The sequence below is a fragment of the Corvus hawaiiensis genome, chromosome 1 (genome assembly GCF_020740725.1).
Source record: "Corvus hawaiiensis isolate bCorHaw1 chromosome 1, bCorHaw1.pri.cur, whole genome shotgun sequence".
NCBI lineage: Eukaryota > Metazoa > Chordata > Aves > Passeriformes > Corvidae > Corvus > Corvus hawaiiensis.
In genome coordinates, this window is record NC_063213.1 from 50,232,728 (window position 1) to 50,239,597 (window position 6,870).

Below are 6,870 nucleotides of genomic sequence, written 5' to 3' on the forward strand. Positions count from 1 at the left end.
AAGACAAAGGAAAGATGAAAACCCAAATAAGAGGTCATTAGCCAGTGGTGATGGTGGTGTTCAGCTCCCAGACTGTGCTCCTGCAGCAATTCAAGATATCCAAGTTAAAAAATTATGCACATGCAAATATAATTTTGCCAGCACATATTTTATCTTGTATGGTTCTAAAATCAGAATTTTTGATGCTCAGAAAGCACCAAAATATATCTAATAGGGGACACAGATAATAAGCTATTTAGGAGAAAATAATTATGAAGATATTAGTTTTCAAAAATATTCAGAGGAATTCTATTAAAATGTATTTCATGTTATAATAGTTACTCTACTTTAAAGATACTTTCTGCTGTTAAAAATATACCTAGAGAGCATTATTTTTAAACCATATTTTTTCGATCTATTCTTGGCAGGAGACTATAGATTTAACATTGAAATTGTTCTGCTTAAGAACTCACAGAAAACAGAGATGGAGTGAAAAATTAGGTGCTGAAGTCAGGCATGTTGAATGTTCAGCTTGTATCTGTTTTCAAGAGTTAACAATGCCAAAGTCATTTCACTTGTGACTTATTTAACAGCTGTCTGCAATTGAGGATCCAAATTTAGTCTCTTATCGCATCTTTTACTCCAGGGGCTACTTATTCCCTTAAAACAAAAGCAACCCAAGCCAAAAATTTTTACAAACAATACAAGATTTTCTCTTTAGCTATAGCAGGGACCTTGCCAATGTTCCTGCCAAACAAAAAACATTTCTTTACTTTTCACTAATGTGTCTGAAATTTCTTTGGTGGTTACAGATCCAAGCCTAAGGGATTGTGGCCTTGAGATTTACACAACATAAGATGAGTAGAGGTGCTGTTCCATTTTCTTCCCCAGCTACTCAAATGTTGGAAAAAGTCCCTTCATCTACCCTACATCTCCATCACTGGCTTCTATTGGGCATATTTCGTGGTGACTTTTACATATGACTTGGAGGATCCAAGAAAAGGCCAAAGTGCCCAGATATGGCACATCTCTGTACTTCCTGGGAAATTTCCAGAGGAAAATTAAAGTATGCCTTTCTGTGCACTTCTCATGCTACAGCCAGCCTGCATTTCCTGTGCACCTGCATCAACTTTTAATTCAGCTTCATTAATAAGCAGTCCAACTCAGGTACTCTGAGCCCAACATTTGGTCTGTGAACCAAAGAACAGAAAAATACAAAAACTGTATGAGTAATTTTATAAGCACATTTGTAATCTAAACTAAACTAAATAAGCATTAGCTGTAGCTTTAGTCACAAATTCAACCTTCAAATAATGAATATTAAAGAGATTATTGGCAATTTTTTGACTGAAATATATTTATGCAGAGAGGTCCTAAACAGAAAAGCAAATCAATGCAACTCTAGGTCTGTTTCTGAAGGATTAAAGATACAAGGACTACTGACTTCATGTCATGGTTTAAGCCCAGATGGAAATAAAGCGCCACACAGTGTGGGTGTTAAGTACATGAGAAATCAATTCATTGTCATTAGCAGAGCAGCCAGTACATCATAAAAATCAAGAAGTCACTTTCTGATTCACCTGGCAGGTCCAGGTGACTATTTAGACTGTTAATGTAAAACTCTTGTAACTCTAATATCAAGCCTACAAGCACTTGCTAAAAACTGGCCATCTGAGAATCAAATCAGCATTTTTATACAAAGAAGAAATTAAGTAACACTTAAACTCTCCAGCATAGAAGCAGTTGCTCTGAGTGAGCGTAGAGAAGAGGATGCCTCTAAGAAAATACAGAGTGCCTCTGGAATCAGATATGTATGTAACAATAGCAATATGGTTTAATATTTCTGTAACAGCAAATTAACCTGAACATAGTACTATTGGTAGCTTTATTCTATAAAACTGGAAATATACAGTGATTTTTTTTTTTTTTGCCTTAAATGACATTTAAGAGAGAGGATCACTGAGGTTACCTGAGTGCTGCTCTTTCAGAACCACTTATTAGTTCTGTCTTTAAAGGTCACCAGTAAAGGGTAAAGTTCCTGCCTTTTGCTTTTAAGAGTATTTTTTCCTTTATTTTTACTTAATGGAGGATATTTCAAGTTTCTGTATGCCAACATAGGGATTTAAAAGAACATGGAAAGGTAAATGGCTGTCAAGTTTGCCATATGTTTTGTAGAGAGACCATGTCACCAGTGTATTACATAGATTGTTATCAATTTCCCAAAAAGGACACATTATCAAATGGCATATTTTTTCTGTTCAGCACTGGTATGTTCAATCTGTGCATCATACATCTCTATGGCTAGGTTGAATTAATTGTCATTTCAGGCATAAGGTTATAATAGGGAATATTAATGACTTCCTCTGCGGCCACATGACAATCACATTTACTTTTCAAGTAACTACCTTATGTCTAAAATTTGTTGATTTGTAATAGGAATCCAGTCTGGACAGAGAGAGAAGACAGAGTTCTTAAAACATTGCAATGCATGTGCAGCCATATCTGGTATGCAAAAATAGCAACCCATTTGGGGGGTATCCCAGGCAAAAGGCAGAACAGCCTGAAATGGTTCCAATAGAGATTCCAAAAATTTAGGACAAGGCAATAATCCATGGCTTTGAAAGGAACTGGGGTAATTCTGGAGGTTTATCAAGGGCAGAAACTCTCCATGTCTACACTTCACTCCAGTTCCCATCTGCATGGAATTGCTCCTTCCTGACCAATTTAGGCAGCTGCTTGTGATTCAAAGTTACTTTTTCTAGTACCTAGAGACTGTTAAGGTGACAGAGTACTTTGTTACCTGAGCAGCAATGAGTTGGCCTCTTGGAGACCTGTGAAGGCAAATGGGAGATTTCCAAATTTTCCTTTGACGTCAAATACAACTGGGATAAATTTTGTCACTGCCACTCTCATATCACCATCACTGCACGTAAATGACACAATCAGAATTTTAAAAATAACGAATAAAATAAATCAAATCATAAACCACTGGTACCTCTGCCAATTCTTTATTTGATGTGTGGAAAATGCTTTTCTGACCATCCAATCTATCAAATAAAGCTGATTGATAAAAGTAATTCAGTTGTTTTCAATTTTGGAGATAGCTCACATCTCAGCGAGGCCCAGTTCAGCAAATGCCTACAGAAAATACAACATATATATGGCTGTCCATGAATGAAGCGAGTAATTAATGAAGCATACAACAAAGGTTCAACAGCTGGTTACTTTTTGGGTGTTTGCTACATCCACACCACAGGACACTAACAGTTATATTGAACATGTTATATTTCAGCAATTTAGACGTACAAAGGTTTAACAGCTTTGCTCTGCAGGGGTCATATCAAGAGGCCATTAAACACCAAACTCGGAATAGTAATGGTTATAACCATATAGCATCCACATATCTTTAAAGATGCATGGAATATATATCACCAACCACATTCACTAAGCTCAGGCACCGAGACTTTCTGAGCTGTGAACATGTAACTTGAAGTCAAAGTCTGTGACAAGCTGTTTTTACAGGAGCTTTAAGAGTCTGCTTCTTATCTACTGGTCAAAAATTTGAAATAAAAGGCTAAAAAGGAAATGTATCTGTGGAAAGAAAAACTTGGCTTCATTAGCAAAATATTCAATACATTTATAGAACTAAAAAAGGCTATATGTTACCATACCTGGAATCTTCAGAATTCTTAAGAAAGGCTATTTTTTCATTAAAAATAATGGATTAACTTTTGTTTTTCTAATAAATTCCTCAATTTTTCATATTTGTATATTTCAGTCGTCTTTATTATGAGAGCTATCACTGGTAAAATAAAAAGAAATGGTCTTTAACCTGCAGAAAATTATATAGATTTACTGTAGACAACAACTTAGCAGAAAATAAAACAAATTTAATATGACTGCAAGATGAACTGTTATTTTGTAACTTCTTTTTATTATATGAAGACATATTTGTCTTCTAGATTGGTGAACTGAGAAATAAATATGTTGCCATTAAGTATTTGACAATGAGATCTACATCAAATCTATTTAAAGAAAGCCTGTGTTGCAGGAAATATGTTACCATTCTAAATGTTTTCCCTTCTTCCCTTTCTCTTTCTTTCTCTTCTACTGGACCTCTGCTTTTAGTAGGGCTGTGTTTCTACATGAGGCCAGGTAAAACATGTGCCACAATTGAAGAGGAAACCAAACTCATCCAAAAATAAAAGCCAATTAAAACACTGAGGACCTCAGTGGGCAAGATGAGAAGGCCATAATGGGAAAAAGTTCTGTGTGTAAGAATTGGATATCTTCTCAAATGCAGGAAACATCAAATGCAAAGTATCAGCACTTAAAATCCTCTGCAAGTTTTGTTCCATTCAAAATGGCAGACAAAAAAACCAAGAAGGTTTTTCAAGGAACAACATGACCTGGAGGAGTAATTTTTGCACTGTACAGAATCATGTACACCCTTTTTTTTGATTATTATATGTAACTCTGATGTTCAGTACTCTGGGACAGTGAGGTAGATGTGCTGACTTTAACTAAAAACATTCCAGGGCTATAGCAGCTGCCTTCTGTAGAGGGATTGAACCAGCTGGGATTCCACCCTGCAGAGCTGAAGGCTGCAGTGGGATATGATAAAAGCTTACACTGTTGTGAAAAGAGTAGATAAACAAAATGGGGAACTGTTCATCACCAAATTTTACAGTGAAAGGACAATGCACAGTACTACAAAAGGAAGTGGATACCAAAGGAAAAGCAGGGAGAGATTGCAACAATTCTGAATGCTGGAGAGAAACAGAAAGTGTATACCACAGAATGTGCCCTCATTATCAGGTGTCTGAGTCTCCTCTCACCGTGATTTCAGCTCAGTTGGACTGACCATAATGTTTCACAGGAATACAGTCTGGGGGATCCCATGACCACATTATCATCAGATTCACACAGTGAAACTGTGTAGTTGGTTCATGAAACTTCCATATTGTAGCTCTACTTCATTATGGTTTTCCATGACAAAATAAACACGTCTAGAACCCCAGCCTTCCCAGCCTTCTAATGCAGTTGTTTAGTATGTAAGCCCTTCTACTTTTCTCATAAATTCAGTACTAATGAGTGCTGTTATGGAGGTCTTCTACATTCTATTGACTGCATTTTACCTTGTGTAACATTCTTCAAAAAATCTCTGTAAAAAGTGATTATCTAGAACAACACATTAAGTTCCTCATTGAGAATTTACCTTGATGCCTATAGAGAACACAAAAAAAGAAAAGGAAGGGAAAAAAACCCCTATGCCTGAAAGTTATTTGGACAGATTTTTGAGAGATTTATTGGAACTCTACATAAAAGCCTGAGAATCATGCCTGCAGGAAATTAGCTATGCATTCCAAGAGACATTTTAAGTGGAATTTCGGAACTAACTCGTCTCTACTGTATGAAAATAAAAGACTAGAGAAACTTCCTGTGTTTCATCCTATGCACCTATATAGAAAAGAAAAAACTTGACAAAGAACATCTTACCTAATCTTCATATGCAGTAAATGTTCCTTCAGGGTCTGTCAAAGGTCTAATCAGCAGTCTGACTGCGTCTCTGAGTCTTTAGGGTACACTTATAAAGACACTTCTTAAAGTGGTGTTACCCACCCATCTTTTTCTATTTCTGAGGCCAATGTGAAGTGCAAAGGCTCCTGTAATGCTCAGCTGGTGTTGTAGTCCTTTGCAATATAATACATACACATGTATCCTGTTTGTGTGTCTATAATGAATGGAAGAGGGGCAAAATGAAGTAAGAATTCATTATGTTTGATGGAATGTCAGCATTGAGAGTGTTGAAAAGGGAAAAATTAAAGGTGCCAGTTCTGCCACAATTGTTCCACCTAGGAACTCACTGATACCATCTCTCCAGGTGCTTCTGAAGAGCCCTGACCTGAGTCCCAACAGCCTGCAATCCTCCAGCCTCCACTGCCCCTAGCCCAGAGTAGTAACAGAATTCACAGTGCTCACCACTTCCAGGCAGACCTCACGCACCCCCCCCGCCTCCCTCACTGGAGGGTTTTCCTTTCCCTGCCCGCTCAAGTGCTGGAGAGGACTAGCTCTCTACAGCTGGGATCACTCATGCCTCTGGGTCAGGGAAGGACAGTGTGGGAGGAGGGGGAATTGTCAAAGGGAGGCAATTGTGTCTGCTGTCATGCAGCTTGGAAAAGAAGCATGCAGCAGGGCTGAACAGGTCTGCAAAGGTGATTGCCAGAAAATAGCATTCTATCTGCAGCCTTCTGAAGCATCTTCGCTTCTGAAACATCTCTCCTCTCCAGATTATTTTCCAAAAGATTAAAATTATTGTAACAGATGATGATACTGAGATGCTTTTTTGATAGTCTTGAATCAGAGAAGGCTCATTTGACACTGCACATTAATTTTGTTTACAGACTTAACTTGTCTGCCTTACTATAAAGTCAAATGATAACTCCAAATTATTACTGTGAGGATCAATTGAGGCTCTTACCTTGAGGACGCAGATCTATTTCCCAGAAATTTTTAAGTTGGTAAAATCTTTCTGGATTTTATTTCCCTCTATCTCTGGGTGCAGACGGTATGCATTTTTATATCAAGTCTAGCATCAGAATTCATGGATGTGGGAAGCACTTTACATCTTTGTGTCAGCCCTATACAAGCAATTTAGTTCCTTGGCTTACCCTGAAATCAGGGACAGGCTTGTGGCACCTCAGGTTGTACACAGAAACAGGCATGTAGGAGACAGGATGCCTTTTTTTTTCTGTTTTCAAATGTACAAGCTCTAAATACACTTGTCTTGTACTATCTTGCTTTGCTACTATCTAATGGCTTTGTGTGTGACTTCTCCTAAGTCCTCATTAACTAATGCACATGAAAGCACAACTTTATTGCAGTTGTTTT